The sequence below is a fragment of the Cylas formicarius genome, unplaced genomic scaffold (assembly GCF_029955315.1).
Source record: "Cylas formicarius isolate icCylForm1 unplaced genomic scaffold, icCylForm1.1 PGA_scaffold_7__23_contigs__length_41026272, whole genome shotgun sequence".
Taxonomy (NCBI): Eukaryota; Metazoa; Arthropoda; class Insecta; order Coleoptera; family Brentidae; genus Cylas; species Cylas formicarius.
In genome coordinates this window covers 32564207-32588646 of record NW_026844352.1, presented here as the reverse complement: position 1 = coordinate 32588646, position 24440 = coordinate 32564207, and the positions used below count along the sequence as shown (strand labels likewise).

Genomic DNA, 24440 nt, shown 5'->3' with positions numbered 1-24440 from the left:
ATATTCTTTTTGATTTTTGATGTTTTGTCTTGACACCCACATACCTCTTTGCTTTCAGCTACCTATATAAGCTTTCTACGTTAAGAAAGATGTCGTCATTAACTTCAAGCAAAATATTTATGCAATCATTGTCCAGGTACTTGGACTTGAATTAGGCGACGCATGTCATTTTAACTGTCAAAATTTGAAATTTTTACATTGTTTTTTTTTTGTAATTCCAATAAACAAAATTATTTATTTAAAACACTTTTTTTTTATATTGTTTCTACCTAATTCGTTAGTTTCTTCACTTCCAAGGCGAATATGTTAGATCTAATTATCAAGATAACTTTTGGTATTATAGGTTATTTTTAAAAAATTAACGTGACAATAATACATGTGAAATCGGAATGTTCCTAAATTTACCATTTAAACAATTTAATTGTTTATATCTCGAATTATATTATATTTCACTTTACTGCTTCAACTCCAATACGTTGAAATTAAATTGTACACTAATATTGTTACAACACATTTCAAAGGATAGAAACCGTCTTGAATTTTTTTCAAAGGAAATCCGGACGAATCTTGAACCCAAATAATGCGCGAAGGGAGTATTCCTGTTGACAAATGAGGCTGCCAAATATTTGGTTCCATTTACTTAAGATCGAATGTGGAATAGGTTGAGTTTTTCTTCTATGGACTACCACAACAACCGACCGTAGTGGTGGGTCAGCAACAACCTAAAATTGACATCGAATTAGACATTAAATTCATCAAAATGACAAATGGCAAAAATGGTCATTGGCATATTTGATTCGAAACCAAATTTATTTGTTTTTACAAAATAGTATCGCATGGGTGATAGGAAGAAAAAAATATTTCTTATTTAAAAATTCTAATGCTCTCTGACATGGTGCACTAAAATTTACTGCACTAAACTTATTTTTGACGCTTTAACAATTTTTAATTTTGATTTTGTATTATTATGCTGTATTATTTAGTGTAATTGTTGAAATCTGGATCCCCATATTTAGTCCAAATGAACATTTATCGGAAACAAGAGCGTATATTGAATCCTTATAGTGGTCGTTATAACCTGGAAAATTACTTTTCAAGTTTCTGAATGTAAAAATTTTGTGCATTAAGTTCCAAGAAGTATTTTCTAATTAGGTTCGATTTCGACATAAACCAAACTATTTAAAAAATATTTAGAAAAAGGTTTAGCCATCAACCTTTATGAAAACCCACACTTATTTTGACCGTTACTTTCGGAAAACCTGCTTAATATGAAAGCAAGTTTAAAAACTATCCACAATAGACCTCCCCACCCCCCTCTATCCGAGAGGTATTACTATTAACGGAACTTGTGGATTTTTCCTGCGTCGTTGTTGAATCGAACTTTTGGAAAGCCTGTAGAAGTTTCTTTGAAAAATTACCAAGCTGTAACACTTATCGAAAACGCTGTGTTTTAACGACAATATTCCGTGCCGTATAAGCGTGAATAACCCCGTATATGTAAACGATAAAAAGTTGTTTATATATGTTTAATTAAACTTTAATGCCCCTCGTACGGTTTGAATAACAGTTCAGCTCGCTCGCTGATTTATTTCAATTAATGGAAATATTCACCCGGGTTTCGAAGCTGACCGCTTTTTGTAGCAGACCGGCTCTCACTCGTATCGAAGATCGGCGGTCGCCGCAAGACGGACATTGCAAAAATTCCGATCGTTTTAAATAGATCCGAACGTCTCGGCCGCATATGATAATAATAATAAATAGATTACAACAGAAAATAGTTACTTAGGTTTTTGTTATAGTAATATTTGTCCAAAAACGGGGTTAGGAAGCTTAAGTCTAGCGTAAATTCTTGTAAAAAGGAGTTAAGAAATATTATGAATCTGACCTTTTTTTTTATTCCAACAGCTTAGATTAAAAAAATTGATAAGCAACAAATTAAAAAAACAATAACATGATAAACGGAAATAATTACAGCAATTCGTGATTTGTTGTTTTGGCAAAAAATAAAGCATTTCAGAAATATTTATTCGTAAACTTTCTTAGTTTTCTTTTCGACTTATAGCGAGTATTTTTCCCAATGGTACTTCCGAACCTGAGACTGATACTCATTTATACGACGTCCAAACCAAGAACCTTGGACATGTGTTTAATTTAATTTGAAATTTTTGCAATTTTATCCTCCCATACGTATTTTCCGATTCTCGTTGACCGCACACATTTGCAAAAGACGAGTCCGTCGACTAGACGCTTACCATATAGACGTTTCAGCCTTTTTTTTTCTCGTCCCCCTTCGGAGCCGTACAGAAGAACTCCATGTACGTTCGGTTCAAACGAAACACGTAAATAACGCGGCTTATCCCGGCCAGGATTTAAACCGGACGGTATACTTTATATGTCTTCATTCGGGCTTTACGTACATAATGAGCGGCCGACATTTTCAAACCGATTAGGACTCGGAATTTTTCCGAAAAAAACAAACAAACAAACGCCGATCCGCCATTTTCGCGGTGAAATCGCGTGAGACAAATGTGCGCACGATTTGATTACGAAAATTTCGACATTCCAGAGTTGATTATTTAGTATCATAATTGTGCGCAATTGCCGACTCTTTTTCCCACGACATAAGTGCGGCGCGTGACGTCACAGCGACGCTCCCACACGACGCGACGTTAGAAGCCATCAACTGTACAGGGTTTTTCACCCAACCGGTTCATCAAAAGTTTATTGAGATGTAATTTAAAAACGCCTTTCAATCTGTGATGTTAAAATAAGTGCCAAGCGTACTTCTTTTTTAAAGTGCTTTTTTTTTCAACGTCCCGTCAATTTCGGTTCAACCCATATAGCTACTAGACATATAGAGGCCCTGCCTATGCTGATGTGTAATTTTTTTTGAGAAGGTCCGCGTGCGCGAGATTTAAAATTTCGTTTTTAACCAATAGTAGCTCCTATTGCAAATTCTGACGTTCAACCCATAAGGCCTTGCAGCTTTCAACAGGCAACATGGCCGCTCACACATTGTCAATGTTTTGATACGGCATTTTTACTTCAGTGTTTTCGCAAAATATGTCGAAATCCTATATTTTCAGGCAAAAAAGAAGGTGTCTAAAAGCAGTGCACAATTGCAGCACCTACGCCGGCATCAGTACAATTAATTAGGTGTTTTTGTTCTTTAAGCTCTGTTGATGCGATGCAATTTCTACATGCAGCTTTCATGTAAGCTATTTTTTCCGTTTTTTTTTGCCTGAAACTACCTCAGCAAATAAAAAAAAACGGATCCATTTGTCTTGGGATGCTAAACAAATTGTTTTAAATCATTGTAATTTTATAAGAAATTCAGAAGTGGAGGTAGGAGCAGCAATGAAAACAAGTGAAATGACGAAAGTTCCGAAGTCAACTGTAAGAAAAATTGTTGCAAATGGGATAGTCAAGAGGAAAGTGAGAGAAGATGGTACTTTACACGAAATATTTGAGTACTGGTTTGAAAATAAACTGTTGCCAAAACTATCGCCAAATACTGCTATTGTGTTAGATAATGCCTCTTATCATTCAGCCCAAATTAGAAAAATTCCAAATACTTCTTCAAATAAAAAAAAATTAACGAATTTCTGTACGAAAATGATTTATATTTTGAAGAGAGCAACACGAAAAAACAACTTCCGGAATTATTAAAATTTTAATAAAGGCTACAAAATCGATTGAGAACACCCCCGTATCATTGTATATTTAACCCGTTTGAGATGATTTGGTCTAAGTTGAAAGCGCATATAAGCAGAGATAACACCGCACCACAACTTATAGTACCATAAACGTAATTCGGGAAGAGGTAGCTAAAATATCAGTACAAAGCTGGTCTAACTGTGAAAAACGAGTAATAAAAGTAACAAATAAATGAAAAAATATTTATCAAGAACTTATTTAACAGGATATATGAATGAATCTGGTAAAATTCCATCGGACTGGTTAAAGTCTACCTTTATACATCACCTTAAAAAAATACCCCTAGAATCTGTGGAGACTACAGGCTTAAAAGCCTTATGAGCCATGATCTGAAGATTTTCCTCCGAGTTTTTCACTGCCAAATGAGCGGGTCTGGGTACAAGAAAAGCTAAGCTCTGTTTTCAATGAAACTTCTTATACATAAATGCTAAGATCCACGGCGGGTCGTGTTTATATATTTTATAGAGTATCAGAAGGTTTTTGATAATATTAAGCACGATCTTCTTTTGGAGAGGTTATATGAAATTGGCTTAGATTCGAAGGACATCAAAATAATTCAACAATTGTACTGGAAACAAATTGCTGAGATGAAAAAAAAATGACCAACTAATTACAGAGACATTTTCTATATCCACGTTTTTCTATATCTACCTGGAAACGATTTTCGGTATGCGGACGATACAGCTGTATTGGAAAATTCTCCTGAGGATCTTCAACATACTCTGAATAGAATTAGGCAAATAGGTAAAGAGTTTATGCTCCAAATTAACCAAAAAAAAAAGTTATTTCAATAACCCGCGAACAAAGTGACGTGGGTGTGAGGATTGACGATCAAGATCTGGATCAGGTGTCTCGTTTTGTGCACCTGGGTGCCAGCCTCAATCAAAAATGGGACTGCGATGTAGAAGTAAGGATACAGATGGGGAAACTAAAGATCTTCCGTCTTGCACGTTCTCTTCCACTGGCACTTCGCCTTCGCGTAATAAGGTGCTTCGTAGGACCTAACATTGCTACATGGAGCAGAGACATGGTCCCTAAAAATACGGACACTGAACCGCATAGAAGAAGAAGAAGTCGGTGTGTAGAGAGAGCTTCTATATAGACATCATAAATGAGCGAAAGATATCTTACCTTGGGCACGTTCTTAGAGGGCAAAATAGATGGTCGGCGAGGTCCGGGTCGGAAACAACATTCCTGGCTTCGCAACATAAGGGACACCTGCGGAATAGAAGATGCCGCTACATTCATTCGGCACAACGGAGAACGGCACCGTGCGTATAACATAGAGAATACAGAAATACAAGGAATCGCCAGCATGAGTATATGGACAGAGTACGAGAAGAAGATTAGTGGCGGAGTTGATCATTGAACTAGGTGACGATATTAGCGATAGTGACTTTTTTCTAAGTGACTTAATGATGATACTATGTATAAATGTAATGAAATAGAACGTAACATGTTACTTTGTACTAATTTTTTTATGTACATGTTTCAAGAATTGCTCGGCGAAAAAGATTGAAAACAGACTTATATCCCGCTTGTTAGTGTAGGTAGATAAATTCCTAGGACGGTCCTGGAATGTGGTTTTGGAGTAATAAACAGTAGGCAAAGTTAATCGCGGGGTCGGTAGTAAAATCACTATATTTCTGGTCGAAGTATACCTCGTTAAATGGAGAATCCGCACGGTACCAGAGGGTGGTTCGACTTGTAAACCCACAAATTTAAAATTTATTTCGTACATATATGTATCGTCGGGGCTGAGGCCAAATGGCGTGGCCCTTATTACCTAATTCCGAAGGCAATCGTGACAACGCGTAATTGGCACGGGGTGACATTAGGTGTTCGTAAGGACGTCAGCTGACTATGTGGGCGAGCTGAGGGTTAATTGAACGTTATTGGAAGTCCACCCTTTGCCAGGTCCGGCTTTCGATAGTTCCTGTTAATGCGAAAAAAGATCGTTTCCAAAATTGAAAATCAACGTTGGCCTTTATTTTCAACCCACACACCTAAAACCTACCGAATCAACTAGCACATGACAATATCCTGGCTGCTTCAAGGAACGCACCGTAATTTCTAGGGTCAAGAGAATATTAAAAAAATAACTTTAGTATCGTTAACAAACATTTCTCCTTCCGAAGATGGTAAAAGGGCCGTAAAAACTGTGTTTTTTTTTTATTACTTTTGAAACGGATTAATGAACTTTAAACGACCAATAAATAGTAACTGTATCAGAAAGATTACCGCTAAGAAAATTTTGTAGTCTTTAAAGTTTTTACAGAAATGATATTTTTAAGCAATTTAAACGATAAAGATCGTTTCTGAAACAATTAAGATTATAAGATTATTAAGATTAGATTATTTTATTATTATTTTGAACTTAAATTCTGTCACGAATAACTTTTCAAAAATAAGTTTAAAAAATATTTTTGGGGCCTGTTTTATATAGGAAGACATTCCAAAAAAAATCAGACACATGTCAAATTGGCGGAACGCTTTTTAAAAACACGCAATCACTGTGAAGCAAACGCACACACTTTGTTGATTATTTTAAAACTAGTTAAATGGTACGTGGAAGAGGACTGTACTATTACTGACAAAAGACGTACATATTATCAATACAATTTGTTCCCATCAATACGACAAAAACACTAGTGCTATTATAAACTTTTGAGTTACCATTGCAATCGATAGTCACTACACTTTACATGACCAGGAGAAATGATATTAAAAAATTGCTCAAGCAAATATTGAAGGATTGAAATCCGATTGTGGTCTCAAAAGTAACCTTATAAGCGAAACCGAATCAATGAAAAGCGAACATAAAAAAATAGTCAGAACAGGAAGGAAAACTAAATACGTCCCTGAGATCGAACCCTTATTGTGTCCAAGTACCTACCCTGACCGTCTAGGTTTAGGTGCGTGTCTCTTGCCAATTTACAGCTACAAACGTATAAATTACCATACGGGCGTTATCTGATGAAATCATTCGTATATTCGAGGAACCCTATTAACTACTGAAATTAAACAATTGAAGTTTTAAGACACCCAGCCATGAAGCTATTATATTAAATATACCGCTGTGTATACCGATTTTTTAAAGGCTTTTGATAAAATACATCATCCAACTCTGATGAAAAAACTCGGAAATTTCGGCGTGCATGTCGACCTCTTCCAACTATTGCAAAGCTACAGAAAGAACTCAGTCTGTTGTCAATGGTAAAAAATCTCGTCATGTAAATGTTACCTCGGGTGTCCCCCAGGGATCTCATCTGGGCCCTTTACTCTTTAATATTTGTGTTTCCCGATTTCTGCTGCTTTTGCAGATGAATTAAAAGTAAAAAAAAATTGGTTCATATTTCACATTCATGTATTAAAGTTTTAAAGCGATATATATCGATATATATCGATAAGAAACCACAGATTATTAATTATTACAAAGAAAAAGGATTTTATAGGTATTAATTCAATGCTTGATAATAAACCGCTGAAAAGAGTTAAGCAAGTAAAAGATTTGGGAATTGTTCTCGACTCACAGTTAAACTTTGAGGCTCATATCGAAACTATTGTCAAAAAATGTTTGAGAAATCTGAACTTCATTTTGAGAACTACCAAAGGGTTCAACAAGCATCAGTCAGTAATGATCGTGTATAATAGCATGATAAGGTCTGCACTAGAGTACCCATCCACAGTTTGGAATCCTATTTATAGTAATTCTTTTTTTTATATCAATTACTTGAGCTTTATCGCTAATCCATCCACGTGCGATTGAGCGTAATTGGGTAGCTCCGTCTGCCTGTTGAATGTCCTGTGAAATATAAATAAATAAATAAATAAGTACTTGTCTAGATCAGTAGAAAGATCAGAGGTGGGAATACACATCTTTCGGGCTTCATGAAACATGTTCCGTTGTATATTTTTTTGTAATTTTATTCCAAATTTTTCAAATATTGTCTTCCCAAATTTGTCAATTTGTTTTTTGCGTCTTCACGCGTCGAACTGGCTGTGTGTATGTGGGGAGGGGGGGACCGCGTAGGAGAACGCGAGATCTTTACCCAAGCCAATCGCGTTCGATATGCAAAGTGGGCGTAGTCGGCCAAATCGACGGTCCGCGCCTACGGTCGATATCGCGTGCGCGTCACAGCCGCCTCGAAAAATATAACTATGTATATACCCATCCCAGAAAAAGTCGTACCCGACTTTATCCGAGACGAAAAACCCAAAAAATGCGCCAACAACAAATCTCTTTCAAGATTTCCCCTTCTAAAATGCGGGACCTAATAAAATGAAAAGCTCTGTGCTTTTACACGATAAACGGGAAAAATATTAGTAATATACCATCTCTCGGCCAACCAACTAAAGGTTTGGGGTACAAAATACACAGTGGATTTTGTTATTATAGAAATATTTAATTTTAGCTTATTTACATGTCGTTTAGAAACTTGAAAGTTTTTTGCGGCCTGCTGAGATATTTGGGAAAAACGGGAATTATTTTTTGTGACTTTATGTGAAGAGATATTGAAAAACCTTTCGTCTTCAAGGAACTATCACCAGCTTTACTTTTCGCATTGATAGAAATTCAACGATGCATCACATGCCATTTTTTTTAATTAAAAGGAAAATTGAATTTTTTCAATTTTTTTAATGTTATTTTTAAGTAGGTGCTGCAAACAAATGCTTTGACGTCTAAACCTGTCACATATTATTTAATATCATAATAAAATCGTAATTGTCGTTGGTGTGACCCTGTCGAGCTTTTGATTTTAGAGTAATTGTCGTTGTTGTTATACTGTTTTCGTTATTATTGTTTATTGGTGAATAATTAATAGTTCGTAATTATCGTCGAATATGCCGGGTGACCATTATGCCGATGAACATAAGTTGGACATGTTAACGTGCTGCATTTCGTGTCACAATAATACGTCCATTGTCGTAAAGCTCGCCCGAAATTTAAAAGAACATGGTTCGTTTAAAAAGTCTGTTTTATCTCAAAAAAAGGAATCGTTAGAAGACACACAAAATTGTTTTACAAGCATTGTTGAGAACCCTGAGATATCGACATAAGTAAATCGAGGATAATGTAGTAATAGCCAAAGCCAAATAGAAATCACCCCTATAAATTTAGGATTTACCAAGGAATAAGGCAGGGAATTTTGAACGGCGTCAGCATTTTTGCGAATGGTATATGCACGCGTGTGAAGAAAATTTAAATTTCCCTTCAAAAACAATATAGTCTGACGGAAGTCATTAATAATAATCTTCATCCGCGGCAATACGCATCACTCTTCGCAACAAAATCCCCGCGTTAAGAAAATATCGAGAACGTTTTGGGTTTAATATGCGGTGTGGAATTTTATCAACTAAAATACTAGGTCTATTTATGGCATAATTTAGAAGAGTGTTTAGATAATTTACCCTTGGTACCTAAAAGTCAATAGCTGTTGATTTCAACAAGACATAATTCTGGCCAAGTTCGAGAATACCTTTCGCAGCGATTTCCCTGCCACCGAGGCCCTCGGACTTCATATGGAATTTTATTAAAAACCGTGTTTACCAATATTCTATTGAATGTGAACAGCAGTTACAAGAATGCGCAACGACCGCATTTATCAGAAAATTTCCGTCTGTATGAACACTTGCTTTGAATTAAGTAAAAAATGCCTTAATTTCGGTTTGTTGTTTTAAAAAATAGAAAAAATGTAATTTCCCTTTTAACTAAAACAATATGACATGTTGAATTTGTAATAAAAAAGGTAATCAGATACAGGGTGTACTTTTTTTAGGATCATATAACTCAGCAGTCATGAAAGTTTTTTATTTTCTAAACGACACGTAAATAAGCTTCAAAGAACACAACTCTTTCCTCATTTAACCTAAGCTGTATCTCCAACATGTACTAAGCTTGGGATCCTTATCTTGAACACACTGTATACAGTTATTCCATGCATAACGCCTTCGTGATTTTTATTTTACCTAGTCCGCGCATTGCCGGGCCACTTTAGGCAAAATCCGAAATTTTTAGATATTTCGGACATTGCCTACACTGTGGTAGGACAATCTTAGGTTTGCCAAATGTGCAGAAGGCAAACTCCAAAATAAGCTAAAATCCCGATTGCAGACGCTCAAAACTTGTCTCTACGTGTTCACATAATCGCATAATCACATAATCACATAATTATTAATGAATGCTCATATAATAATTAAAATTCTTTTAGGAAGAAAAGCTCCTATTGGTATTCGGACTTTACCTGCTTCGGTGAAAAATGTACTGCAAACTGAAGAGGAATTAGATCCGATTCTGAAAACAATAATTCAAAATCACAGTCAAGCTGTACACAAAACTTATGTATTATTTACTCTAAGGAAACTTTAGGTTCTCACAAGTGCTGTTCTCACAGTGGTGAAATTGTTTACTTTAATTGCGCTCAAAGTACCAGTGGCACCAGTACCAACGATGACGAATAGAGTTTTGGAGCATTAGTTCCATGCCTACCCTTTGCGCAGGCAATTTTTGCAACTGTAAACAAATAAGATCCCTAAGAAGGATTGAGGGTTCAAGCAGAGAAGATGAAGCAGGTATCGCAAAAAGTTTCCGGAAATTCAAGTATGGGAATCAGTCACAGTGTCAGTTTCGAGTTTAGACAGAGGCAAAGCAGATGCCCGTAATATACTTGGTGTTGTAATGGAAAAATCTGCAGATGGTTTTTACAAAATTGGTACTAAACATGGTGTAATTAGCTCTCTATATGCAAGGAACCAAATGTGCGTATGTATGTATGAAAAAATGTACCGCTAACTCTTGTAAATGTAAATCATTAAAATTCGATATCTTGTAGTAATAAGTGACATAATTAACACTAAATATATTTTATAGTCCCTGTATAATATGTACTCTGTAAAAAGCGTATAATGCAGGAGCCCTAATTCTACCCAAAGAAACTTTTCTTTTTTTTTTGGCAAATACCTATTTTTTGGTAGTAAGTGACATACAAGGTGTATTTGTGATTGTCCTTTAAGATACAAGAGACAAATTTCGAGCGTTTGTACTCGGGATATCAGCTTATTTTGGAGTTTGCCTGCTACACATTTGGCAAACCTAAGATTGTCGTACCACACGAAATATCTATTAATTTCGGACTTTGCCTAAAGTGGCCCGGCAATACGGATTTCGCCTAGGCAAACCTAGGTATGACTGCATAACGCACTTTGCAGTGAACACAGAACCCTTGAATTGATTTTTGTAAATATCTTAAATTTAACGTTAATTTAAATTAAATTAAATTTTATAATCGTGTGCAGAATGGGACACTACTAAATTTGGTACAACATTTGTTGGTTGGATTTAGGAAACTCAGGAAAATCTTATCCAATCAATAAATTATTTTTCTAAACCTAACTTAGATCTATGATCTTAGAGTCCAAGTGTTTGGGTGATGGCTATGGCTTCGTGAGCATATCAGTCGGATTATCTGTGGAAATATAACTTAGTTCAAACGCCTTTTTCTCTAGAATAATGATGCTTGATATCAATATGTTTTATGACCTGTGGAATTTTAAGGAATACTGATGCAGCCATTGATATCTTGATTGAATGATTAAGATTTTAATCAAATTGCTTTTTTAACAGTTTCAAACAAAGCCATATATTCAACTTCTGTTAATAAAGCAGCTTGTATTTTCTCTGTCGATTCCGTCATTATCAGTCAGAGTCAACGCAACCTACGAGAAACTCTTTATGGACCCCCCGTAAGTTAATATTTAGGGAACCTTTTAGATCTCGTACAATGCTGCTGATACATCTTAAAAGTTCATCATTATTCTTATCTATAAACCTACGTAAAATATTAACAGCGACATTTAAATGAAGTCTCGTTCATATCATTAAATACATTAGACATCCGATAGTATTTCGGCATGGGACAAATGGTCAGAATTCAATGCTAGAATATCTAGATTAAATTTATTCAAGACTGTTTTCACATAGGCACTTTGGTATAAGCAAATTTTATTACTTTCACGAATAATTTTTATTCTTCGAAATAATTTAATTTCTTTTACGTCACAAAAAATGTATTCATCAAATTTTCAAAATTCATCATTGTGTCAATATAAATACGCCGTTCAAAATGAGAATTTCTAAAAAGGTTTTCTTTTAGAGACCCTTCAAACTCTTCAAACCAGTATCCGGCTAACCATAAAATTGACTGAAGCGAAAGATATTGCTGTAATTTAAACTATTTTCAAAGTAACAAAAAATAGTGAAAAACAGTAAAATATGAAGCATAGCACTTACGCTTATAAATTGTGTACACTTGTTCTTCTTAGTCTTTCACATCTGTTTTACATTAACATTACTAACTTTAAGGACAACGTTTTACACCAAAAACTATTATTCGGATAGCAGTTATTCAATATTTCTTAAATCCATCAATTTGTTTTGTGTTTGTATTTAAAATTGGTTGGTTTTGCGTTAAGTTGTAAACATGATGATTGGCGAAACATTAGCAACTTGCATTTCTCAACAACTGGCCTCACAGTAGCATCACAGTAGCCTATGGAAGCTTTACTTTAATATTGAACTTTCGGATTAATCTATAAAGGCACTGAATCGCTAACTATTTTTTTAAACAATAACAGAATAAAAAACACAATGCAAATATTAACCTTATATGAAAAGAATGCAACCAATCCTAAGTTTACGTGCAATCTATGATAATAATTTTTCCCCTAGAGGTCTCATCGAATTGGAAAATCGCTAATAGGATAATGAATCTGGGTCTCTTTGAGGATAGGCGATTTGTTTGATTTTAATCTAACTATTTATATATAACCTAATTCGACGGATCATCTACGGGGTGTCTACTTTTGTCTTTGTAAAAATGTGTATTTTTACAGAGTGTGACTGTCTTTTATTATAGTTAATGCCCAGTGATATCGATTAATCAAAATATTCAATTATTTACGAACTCATCTGACACCTTGGCGACATATATGGATAAGCAAATATATTAAATTAATCAAAACGCGCTGGTGTGGAAATTCCGGTTCTCGACGCGTCTTCGGCAAAATTTCCCGGTCACGTAACGTAATATCGCGTCTTACCCCCCACCACACCCCTCATATTAATTTCGCGCCCGGACGGGAGAGAGAAATATTTCCCATTTAATACACGGCGAGTTTGCGAATTCCGCGGCGCATCCCTTAACTTAATACCCCGGAAAAGTTATTCCATTTAAGTATCGGGAGGCCTCCGTTAATTTTCCAGCCCCGCGGGGATCAAAATAAGCGCGAGAGAGCAGTGCGCGGGGGGATGAGAGGGAGAGAGACATAAATAACTGGAGTCCGGTTCCCAGGTTATAATGACGTCACGTCCGGAACTCATTATTTCCGGCGTTATTTTTCGAGAGAGTTGCACCGCTCTTAATAACGGCGCGAGGCGTCGCCGCCGCCGCCGCGACTGCTAATCGTGCCACTCCCCCGATCCCCTCGGCATCCATTCCACTAAGCGTGCAAAATCTATAAATTATATACGTGTGTCATTTTCTATGTGTCCTTCGAATGGAATAAAATTTAAATTGGAATTTTAAGTTTTGATTTTTCGATACCGTCATCATTTTCAGAATCTCGAATAATACTTTTTAAATTGTCCTTAATATTGTGGACAAAGGCACCTGCTGCTACGAGTAGCAAGTTTGCTGATGATCGATGAGTCGTGATCAATCGACTGTACCTATATCTTAATCAAGGCCTTACCTGATTACTTCTCGAATAGTGTTAAAAGATAAAAGATTTGGCCGATTTTCGTCTGGGAAAGATTTTCAAATTTAAAGACTAAATAACACAGTTTCCCGAACAACTAAATTTTTTCACGGAAACAAATTAGTCGCAATCAAATATAGGCGTGTCGTTTGACCAAAAGCTTACTTGGAAATCGTACTTTGAAACTAAGTGCAGTGACGGCACTTAGCGATGGTAATAATAATAATATGCTGTATTTTCTTTTCAACACTACATTATATTCAACATCGTCCCATAGTGATCAATTAAACATGACAAAAAATAAAGTAAATACAAATAGATAAAAACCCAATAGATAAACTTTACATTTAAAATTTGTTACAAACACAGACATAATTATTAAAAATTTTAAATGACCCTCGCCAATCCAGCAACAAACTCGTCCACTGATTCACTTTACTTCTGCTTGGACCGATTCCATATTGGGAAAGGAGGCTGGAACTTCGTTTACATATGAAATAAACAATAACGGGCTTAAAATAGATCCCTGTGGGGCACCCGCTAGATTTTTTTCAACATCAACAACCTGTGATATTAGGAGGAGCAAATTACCTCTCAAGCCATAGCTTGACAGTCAAATGCCGTCGAGAGGTCACAGAATACTGCGAAACAGACTGCCCCCTTCGAGGCACCAAACAATATGTCGCACCATTTCATTTTCTGCATCTTTTGTTGACTTTTTTTTCCTAAATCCAAACTGGGATTTCGAGAGAAGATTACAATTTTCCAAGAACGATACTATTCTATTTCTAAAATTTATTTCAATAGGTTTAGATAGAGAGGGCAATAGAGAGACTGGTCTATAATTCTTTGGATCACTATCCTCTCCCTTGTTGAACACTGGTATTACTCTGCTGACTTTTAGTTTCTTCGGAATGGACCCAAAAGAAAACATTTGTTGACAATAGTTGAAATAGGGAAAGCTATACCTGCTTCAAAATTTTATCAATAAGACCAAACATATGTTTGGCCGTACTGTTCTTCTATACTTAAGGGACTCATAAAAATTGAGGCATCATTATGTATAGATCTGTTTTTTGTAAGTTAGTGGTGAGGTTATTTGATATGTTAAATTGCCCTGAAATAGGCGAAGAATTTAATACCTTTTTTTTAAGTTTGTTATTTATGTTAGAGCTTTCCATGTTTTTGTTTTGGTTATTTAATGCATAAAGAAAGTTTAGTATATCTCTGCTGTGAGATCTTAGCTCGTTGGTGAACCATTGTTGATGTCAACGGTTTTCCTCTTTTTTGTAAAACACTCCTCAATCACTCCCAGAAGGATTCCCAGGAAAGCATTAAATGATATGTCAATGTCAATTATGGATGGCTAGGTGTAAGTATTAGCAATTGCCAAATGATCACTCTATTTGTAATACAGTTGTCTAAATAGCCATTACTACCAGTCTTCGATACTCTAGTTGCCTCTCTAATTCCCCGCTTATTGGAGAGAATGTCCAGATTAAAATTACCTAAAAGAAATACTGGGTTATGATTGTTTAAAAGTAGCTTTTGTAATGTTTTCAAAGAATATGTCAATCTGAGCTGGAACTAAACTGGAGATCTATATACACAAAATATTAGGACGTTTGGATAATGGATTTCAAGGGCAGTTGTTGTATCAGGCATACCGCAGCTTCCGATCGCTGGTTCTGACAACCACTGTTCACACAAACATAATATATCAAAGTTCTTGTTTTCAATTTGGAGCTCCAGTTCATTAAGTTTTCTAGGTAAGTTTTCGAATGTTAAGAAACAACATATTTAATTCAGAGGTACCATCATTGTGTAGTTCTGTCCTCGTTGTAAGATGATTGTTTAAAACTGATTCACTTCTTTGGGCCTCTTCTGCTGGATTGGATAGTTTTTTTGTATTTTGAAATCAAACCTTTTCACCCCGGCATTTTTGTTATTTGATTTATTTCAACTCCAAGACCAGTGATAGCGTCTGGTGAACCATAATGCCCATTGAAGCGCTGAAGCTCAATCACCAATAAGTGCATATGATAAGAAACGTGACAAGTTCCACAGGGAGATAAAGACAGCACAGGACTGCACTCTACACTACTACTGCTACTGCTACTACACTACACTGCTTTGGTAAACATTACAGGACTCAAATCTCAAGCAGATATGACTGGAAAAATGGTCCACAGATACGGCAGAAATAATCTGGCACGCAGACGACTCAAAAACTGAAGAAGCAATAGTCGCTCGAATATATAAACCCCTTAAAAAAAAACAAAAATTTCTATTTCAATTCGCAAGCGGAGCTATCCGCACTAGAACACAGCACAAGACAAATAGAGAGGTAACCGATATGTAATAAATAATTGCGATCTACACCGACAATCAAACGGCAATAAAAGCTATACAATCTAGCAAAATAACATCCAAGTTAGTTTGGGATTGTCACTGAGCATTAAAGGATTCGAAAATGAGCTATCAAAAAATCAATGGAAAAGAATCCCGGGAATGGCGAAGAGACAGGACGGGACAAAGACAGGCTAAGAATAATGGTAGTTTTACTAAGCCTAAAGAGAATGAAAAAAAAAAAGCATTGAATTCAGCTTTTCGAAAAAGAGGAACATCCACATACATACTTTGTCTTTGTGAAGGCTCATCAGAGGAGCGTAATCAAAGAGACCAGCCTAGATATAGCTCTGTAACTATAGAGAGAGTTACAATAGATGCTTAGGGTCGCAGTGATGGACAAGGTGAGAGTTGTCCCAATCTCCAAAGGTTTAATTTAAGATTTTTTTTGAATTGTTTTAATTAACTAAAAATACTATTTCTTCTATTTTCGGTAAGACAGCCGGGCTATCTTTTTTTTATATCATTTTATGTTTTTTGTTTATATTAGTCGCCGCATTATTCAATTATCCCGCCATTTTTAGGTTAATTGGCGGTCATTAGCCGGACAGATTCGTCCGCATTAAAACCTCGGACACTAACGGGACGAAACGCGCGCAAACTGCAAATAATTATGTTTTATCGTCGGCCGAGAGAGAATAGGTGAAAAAAAGTTCGATTATTTTGTATGCCGATCGCCTTGTGCGGGCACCACAGGCTGTAAAATTAAATCAAAACACCTCGGCGGTTCGTTAAGAAACACGCCTCGATTCCAGACAAACGTTTCCGCGTGAAACCGCCTTTTTTTTGGCCGATCGCGACGTTTCGTCCGCGTTTCTCGACGCCTCTTTTTTCGTTGCCCTTCATCCGCGCCATTTTAAATTATACTGCTTTAAAGCACAGAATAAACGCAGTATAGAAGCGACGAAAAGCTAATTCGGACTTTTGGGAAACGCGGGACGACATCTACTGTGACCCTACTCTACATGTTTTTTTAATCCTAGAAGAGGTAAATATAGCAATTTATTTTGAAAAAAAAAGTGTTGCAGTGTGAATTTGTGCAAATTATTTTAATATTTCAATTAACTGTTTCGTCCACTATTGGTATAAAATTGAGTTGAGTAAATATATATGTATATATGTATGAATGTATGAAGGACGTAGAACTTTCAGAGCCAGTAAATACATTTTATTAATATATTGGGAATTACTTGGTACAAATATCAATCGATAATATTTTCGAATTAATTTATTGAAAGCAATTCTTAAAAATTCAATAGCAGTGAGTTGCCTCTTCCCTTAAGTACTAACGTTTTGTAACTTCTTGCGGTATGCTGCGATAATGAGGATAATCTTATTTCATGACATGACGCTGCGCATCCAGTATAAGAAGTGGCAAGCGTTGTACCTATCATATCTCATACATGTTCAATATATGCGATAAATCTGGTGACCCTGCAAGCCACGGAAGCAGGGTTACGTCAGCTTCTCGAAAGAAGTTCTCAATAACTGCTGCAATATGGGGTGTGAAATTGTGTTGTGTTGGGCTGAAGTTTGGGACAACGCGACAGGTTGTAACACGCTATTAATATAGTATTGGGTGTTAATGTTTCTGTCCATAAAAACTAGAAGTGATCTTCTTGCAACTTTTATGGCACCCAAAACGCTTCATGCAAAATTGAAGTGTGCATTTTGTAAGTAAATTCAATATTTATCGATCCGTAACTATCCCATCCACTCATCTCTGACTATGTTGGTAATGCCTTAGACCTAAGACGTGTATGACGACGATGTGCAGAATACTGTTTCCAATTTCCTGAAAGGAGTTCACTGCCTAGTTATTCATAGTCTAGTTATTTATTCTAAATAGACTCTGCAAAAATTTTATGGTTTACCACACTTTATATAGATGATCAATCAACCAATACATTGTAACATAATATAACTAAACATATACAGAAGTGTATTAAGAGAATAATTTTGTTTTATTTATATTCTCTTCTTTGTGATATATGTATAATACTAATATATATATTATGATATGTTAATACTAATGGTCGATAAGTGTAGCAAGAGTTTCTTTTTTTATTAATACTCGATTTTGCTGACTTTTTTTTGACGGTAAAACTTTTGATAAAAGATACTTTGTGTCATTTATTCTTTTTTGAACTAAGTGCTTGTGTTATATTTTGACGGTGACAGTCTTGTGAAGTGTGTTTTTTTTGGAGTTATAGAACTTTAGATGGGTGACATATTTTTAACTGGCGGGCATTTTGCACGCATCGACAGAGACGTCGTACAGTCGTCATTGCTGTCGGAGATTGTAGTGTAGAGGAAGCCTCGAATGCGCCATGGTGCACAGGAATTGGATATGCGTCCATCCAGTTTATGGATGATCTTGAGAAAAGATCTCAATTCAACTTGTCCAAGAATTGAAGCCAAGCGAGCACCTAGTAAGGCGTGGGTTCGGAGAACGGGCCCAAAATTAGATTGCCCGATTTCCATAAGCAAAATTTTGCACTTTTAGTTGAATGGATACGTCAATAATCAGAATTGCCGTAATTGGAATGATGATAATCCTCAAGTGTATACTGAGTAATCGTTACATCCAGAAAAAATGACTGTTTGGTGTGCTTTATGTACAGTATGTTAGGTTCATGTACACAGTCAATGGTGACCGCTTATATTAGTGACTTTTTCATTCAATTGATTTATTGAAGGAAGCGTTTGATAACCGCAGAGTTTCACGTATCGGACCCGTGAACTGGCCTCCAAGACCTTGCGATTTAACGCAGCTGGACTATTTTTTGTGGGGATATGTGAAGTCGCTAGTCTAGACCGATAAGCCCAACACGATTGACCACTTGGAGGACACCATTTGCCGCGTCGTTAGCGATATACGGCCACAAATTTCAGAAAAAGTCATTTAATATTGGACCGTCAGATTAGACTACGTCAGAGCCAGCCGTGGACGTTATATGCCAGGTTCTAATATCAGAAGATTATCTTTCGCGTAATAGTATATTATGCAACAAGTGCGAGTTTATTTGACACGACCGGAGCGACTTAAAAAGTTTAGCGAACGTGTTGCATACCGTTAGTTTTTGGGTACATTTTCGCAAAACAACACGAATGCAAGGCTCGGGAAATATCTCCCAAATCATTCGATTGCTTCCAGACCCGTGCGGTAAAATCCCGAAAATGTCCGAAGTGGCTCGAATCCGTGGGAAATAAAACTGACGTGGTAAAGCGACGCTTCCCGCACGCTAGATCGGTGCGTAATTAGTTATTTAACAAACGGGAGTAGAAAAAGTAAATTTCATGTCAATTTAAAAAAATCTTCTTTGTTTCATTCATTTCAGAGTTTTATACCCCTAAAAAACACTCATTATATGTTTAATACCTCAAAAAAATATATACTGCTATTTTCTGACCAATAACTTTTTTAAACGTTCTTATATTAATTTTTTTCGAAGGTTTCCTAAGAATAATACTTGACGAAACATAGAAACATTTTATTTTTTACAATTATTTAAAGAAAATATTGCCCATATTTCAGTAGTCTTTAAATAAAGTCATCGTTCAACGAAAATACCCCATTCTCCCATTTATATAAATGAACAGAAGAAAAGCAGGAAGTGCCACTACTAGCCGTCTTTTTCTGTTATAAAACTTGTGTCACTTTTCTATCAAGCGGTAGCCGTGCCGATTTAGATCGAGTTCGCTGTTTTTCCACTCAACCGTTGCATCAATATCACATTCATTTTTATTCATTTACGCATGCGCGTCACATTTTTCTCTACACGTTTCCATCTCGCAGGCGAACGAACGTATCGTTTCCGCCAGCCTACTTCGTCGCATCTCGGTGGTTTATGCGATCGTATCTCAGTCGTCGATCTGGGAGAACCACCCGGGATCCCTCGACGGCCAACAATTAAAACCCGCGATACTATATTTACCGGCTGAGCCGCGTCGTAGCGTAATCAGTATGTAAATCCCAGGGCGCACGACGATCGAGAGAAAGAAACCCGCGCGGCTCATTAATCCAATATTGACGTTGCATTTAAATTATATAGCAGCGGTATTGTTTCGCGGTGCACAGTTATTATTGCGGACCCGGTAATTATTGAACCTTGGTCGACGTCGGGTATACTATACTACGCGCCCGGTCTTATTATTGCCCCACGGATGTAAATCGCGGGCGAGCCGCTTTATAGTCGATGACGTCGCGGGATGAAGTCGCCGTTTATGACGGAAATACACAAATATTTACGAAGACACTTCAAAATTGGCAAACATAAAACATACCTAACCAATTATTACTCAAAATTTAAAAAAATCTTATCAAATAGAATAAAACTAAAAGTTAAAAAACATCCATTGGGGCAAAGACACCCACGTCAAAAATTAACCAATTTTTTCGTTTTTTCTTCCAATAATTATAAATTCTGGTTATTTGTACATTTTTAGCACTTTGCGTAAAATGGACCGCTTGAAAATTCTAAAAAACATATTCCATATTATTATATATATTATTTATTTAATTTATATTATAATTTATTGAAAGTTTTATTTAATTTTCAATCGATAGAAAAATAATATAATTATAAAAAATAATAAAATAATTATAATTATTATATTTAACATTATAAATAAGGGAGAGTGAGTACGACGGTCAGAAGCTTCGCCACAATTTGGGCAAATTTAGTTAAAGTTAGTCAAAAATAAATCGACTTGATGCTTAAAGCAAAAAAAAATACTAAAAAGCTTAAGTGCCCCACCCTCCCTACACAATTTTTTTAAAACTAAAATCTCAAAAAGATCAAAACAACGCCAAAAAATGTTTCAAAATTTCCTAAAATACCTGAAAGTTTACAAAAATCTACATTCAAAAACACCCTAAAAAGAAATATTCAAATATTTACAAAAATACAAAATATACAAAATTATGTAAACAGTACAGAAAAATATTGGGAAATATTTAAAATTTTTGAAATTTGCAAATACGATTTACGTCGCCCCGTATAGAGTGCCCACAGACAATTTAGAAAATCGTAATTATAGAATTCTACGCGACCGGTCGTCGAATACGCCGTAAATAACGTCATACAGTCAATCAAACTCGCCTATATTTAAAAACCATTCCGACCCGTATAATGTCGCCTGCAAAATGGCCTTTATGAATATGGCTTCCCTGGAAATAAGACTAATAAAATCTAATATCTGCAAGTCCGAGACCGAGTCGCGTTTCTATTAATTTATCGCGGAGACCGCGCATACGTATAACGTACGTACGCAATTCCCGGTAGACATAACAGTTTCTACGGCTGCGACGGTATTCATTTTAAATGCAAATCGTATGAGCTATAGCGCGCGCTTCGAAAAAAGTTATCGTCGAGATAATTAACGAGACGAACGCGCATTTATCGATATTATCATCGTCTTGCGTCGCATTTTGCGACAACCGGACCTGACGGATGGGAGGGGCGAAGAAAGAACATGGACGGTCGCTTTTTCGTTCTTATTAAATACCTAATTGCGACGGGTTTTTATTTTTATTTTTTTTGCTGATAAAGAGAAAGATCCGCGCCATTCTAAGCATTTAAATTATAACGTGTGGGAACCAAAGGCACTACTGCGTTCAAATCGTACTGAAGACAAAAATTTTGTGTAGGTATACCCACATAGCTCTGTCAATAATAATATTTAGTTTCAAACAAGCGTCACTTTACCACGTCAGTTACGGATCCCAGCCACTTCGGACATTTCAGGGATATTACCACACGGGTTTGGGAGCAATCGGATATTTTCGGAGATATTTCTCACGCCTTGAGTTTTGACATTGACGATATTCATGTTATTTTACGAAAATGTACCCAAAAACTAACGGTCGTAGAAAAAGTATAGTACGCAACACGTTCGGTAAACTTTTTAACTCGTTTATTAACTAAAAAATGTGCTAAACTTAACTAAACATTTAAATAACATACGCCGAATATACGTTTTTTAACAGTTTTATTTTCCGTTGCATTCTACAAGCATGGCTACCATAGAACAGAACCCTCCCAACCATGTAATTTCTCCCTGGTTGTATCGGTTGCTTGATGGCACATCCCCCTTTTTATAACAAAGCTGGGGTTCGCGAACATGGACAAATAACTTAAACATAGTCGGATAAATATGCAGGCCTTTTAACGTCACGCTTTGGCCTAGCCGGTGTCGCAGTTTTATGCACTGTAATATGTTGCGTAACTTCAGTCTTTAGGTCGCGCACTTCACCTGAATCACTCTGAGGGAGAGCACCTCCTTCCATACTTGGATTTCCGTTAGTTTCTTTCGACACACTTGGATTAGATTCGTGATATTGCCACGAGGAAGACGACGCGCTACTTAGATTAGTATCCAACAAATTTTGTGGCAACCCAGTTTGGGTGTGTAGTAAATAATAGGGCGCTAAGATTAGGTGCCAAGGATTTCGGCGGTATTGGCCAGAGTCGGTTTCGACTACATAAGAACGCGGTTCATCACAAATCTCGATAATTTTGCCATATTGGCGAATATCGACCACCCACACTGAGTCGCCCACTTTGAGTGTGTCCATATCTTTAGCATCGTGTCGTTTATTATAATTCCTCTGTGATTTGTGTTTTAAAAACTTTTCTTTTTGGAAAAAATGCGATTGGGGACTTAACGGTTCATCTAATTTGCTTGGCAAGATGGGAAGTGTTGACCGCAGTTTTCGGTTCATAAGAAGTTCACAGGGTGAGAACCCATGTTCTAAAGGACTTGTCCTGTAAGCTAATAACGCTAAAAATATGTCATCATTTCTATTCTTTTTAATCAAACGCTTTGCCGTTTGAACAGCCCTCTCCACCGCCCCATTGCTTTGAGAAAAATTGGGACTACAAGTAATGTGTGTAAAATCGTATTTTTGCGAAAAATCTTCGGCCTGTCTTACCGCTGTAATCACTTCTGCCAGTGTTAGCTGGTCTCGAAGTTGTAAACGCTCGCTAACCTTTGTATCGGCCACGCCTATGACAATGCGGTCTCTATTCAACTCATCTTTTAAGATGCCGTACTCCACAGGTTCGCCAGGTTTTTGAACTCTTGAGTTGAACTGGTACCTCTCAAATATAACATTTCTTTGAGGAATAAAATACTGATCGAATTTTGTCAATATTTCATTGTAGGTTTCGTTACCATTCAAGTTTTGCTGCAGCTTCGTTGCCCATCAAGTAAACCAGCATGTCCGTCTTTTCTGCGTCGGTTTTCTTGCTACAACCGCTTACCGACATGTAACGTTCAAAACGTTTTCTCCATTATGCCCATTGCTGGGGTTGTGAAAAATTGAATTCCGAAGGCGCGTGGACATTTGCAAATATCTCGGGCTGCGCTCCTCCTGTAGTCTGACTAGTGCCTGAGTTTGTGTTTGTGTCGCTTGTATTCGGCATCGTGGTGCCTAAAATAACCTGCGTTTCTCCTCCTTTTTAAACTTGCGTACAGCCGTCAATTTTACGTCAAGTCTTTTTTTTTAGGTTAACTTTCTCCAAGTTGGGAAACGGGACTCGATCGCTCACTTGTTCAACCTCTCAAAGTTTCACAAGGCACCGCTGCCACCATGTCGTGTTATTGTCTATAACATTTAAATAACATACGCCGAATATACGTTTTTTAACACTTTTATTTTCCGTTGCATTCTACAAGCATGGCTACCATAGAACAGAACCCACCCAACCATGGAGTCTCTCCCTGGTTGTATCGGTTGCCTGATGGCACAGAATCTCAGCTTCATTACACACTATCGCGAGCCTCTTAGGAAAAGTATATAGTATGTATGCATTGCATTACGGTAATAAAATTACAATTCCTCAACTTGTATAATATACCATTTTGCCTTTCAACGCTATTATGAAACAGCCTGTAGAATTAAATATATTTTTAAAATGTTTTCGAAAACCTATAAATAGGAGCCAAAGAGTACTTTGCCATCTCAATAACATAATTTGTATAAGGGCAGTAGTGCCATCTACATCTGCAGGTTGCGTACGAATTTTCAATGTTCGTCACAGCCTACTTGGACGAAAACTGTCGTTCCGGATTTGATTTACATCGAATTCGATATAATATTACGAAAAATTCCTGGCCGAATTCGGGAACGAAAATTACACCGGCGGTCAGAGGGTGGGGTAAAGTGGCGGCGTAATTGTGGCGTGTCGTCGGTCTCCGACAAATGCCTTTTCGGCGGACCTTGCGTTTTTTGTTCACCGCTCGTCTCTAGCGACCGCCGTCACCTATCAATCAGAGTGCGCCGGTGAGACCGCTTTTTGTCAACTATATTCTGCGGTTTTTGGGACCTCGATCCTTCACCGTTTTCGGTGAATATTTTAAAGTTTGGCGTGGCCACGAACGACAATTTTTTGGGAAATGTTCCGAAATTCCAAAGTATAAAATTGTTTTTAACTATACAGTATGTTTGTCTTTAGATTTATTGCAACCTATTGGAACCGTTAGAGTACAGTTTACAAATCAAGAAGTAGTTTTATGTGCAAACGGCAATTTTCTAATTCTAACGTAACTAA

The 24440-nt window shown here is 36.6% G+C and overlaps 1 long non-coding RNA gene across 2 annotated transcripts in view; it reads right to left on the bottom strand.

Annotated features, from left to right (window-relative positions):
- Positions 1-567: 567 nt before the first annotated feature.
- The window catches only part of LOC132705274 (uncharacterized), a 68923-nt gene continuing 45050 nt past the window's right edge, over positions 568-24440 (bottom strand). For both annotated transcript variants that reach the window (XR_009619372.1, XR_009619371.1), the window contains exon 6: positions 568-722. This is a non-coding gene — a long non-coding RNA (uncharacterized LOC132705274). The remainder of the gene's footprint in view (positions 723-24440) is intronic.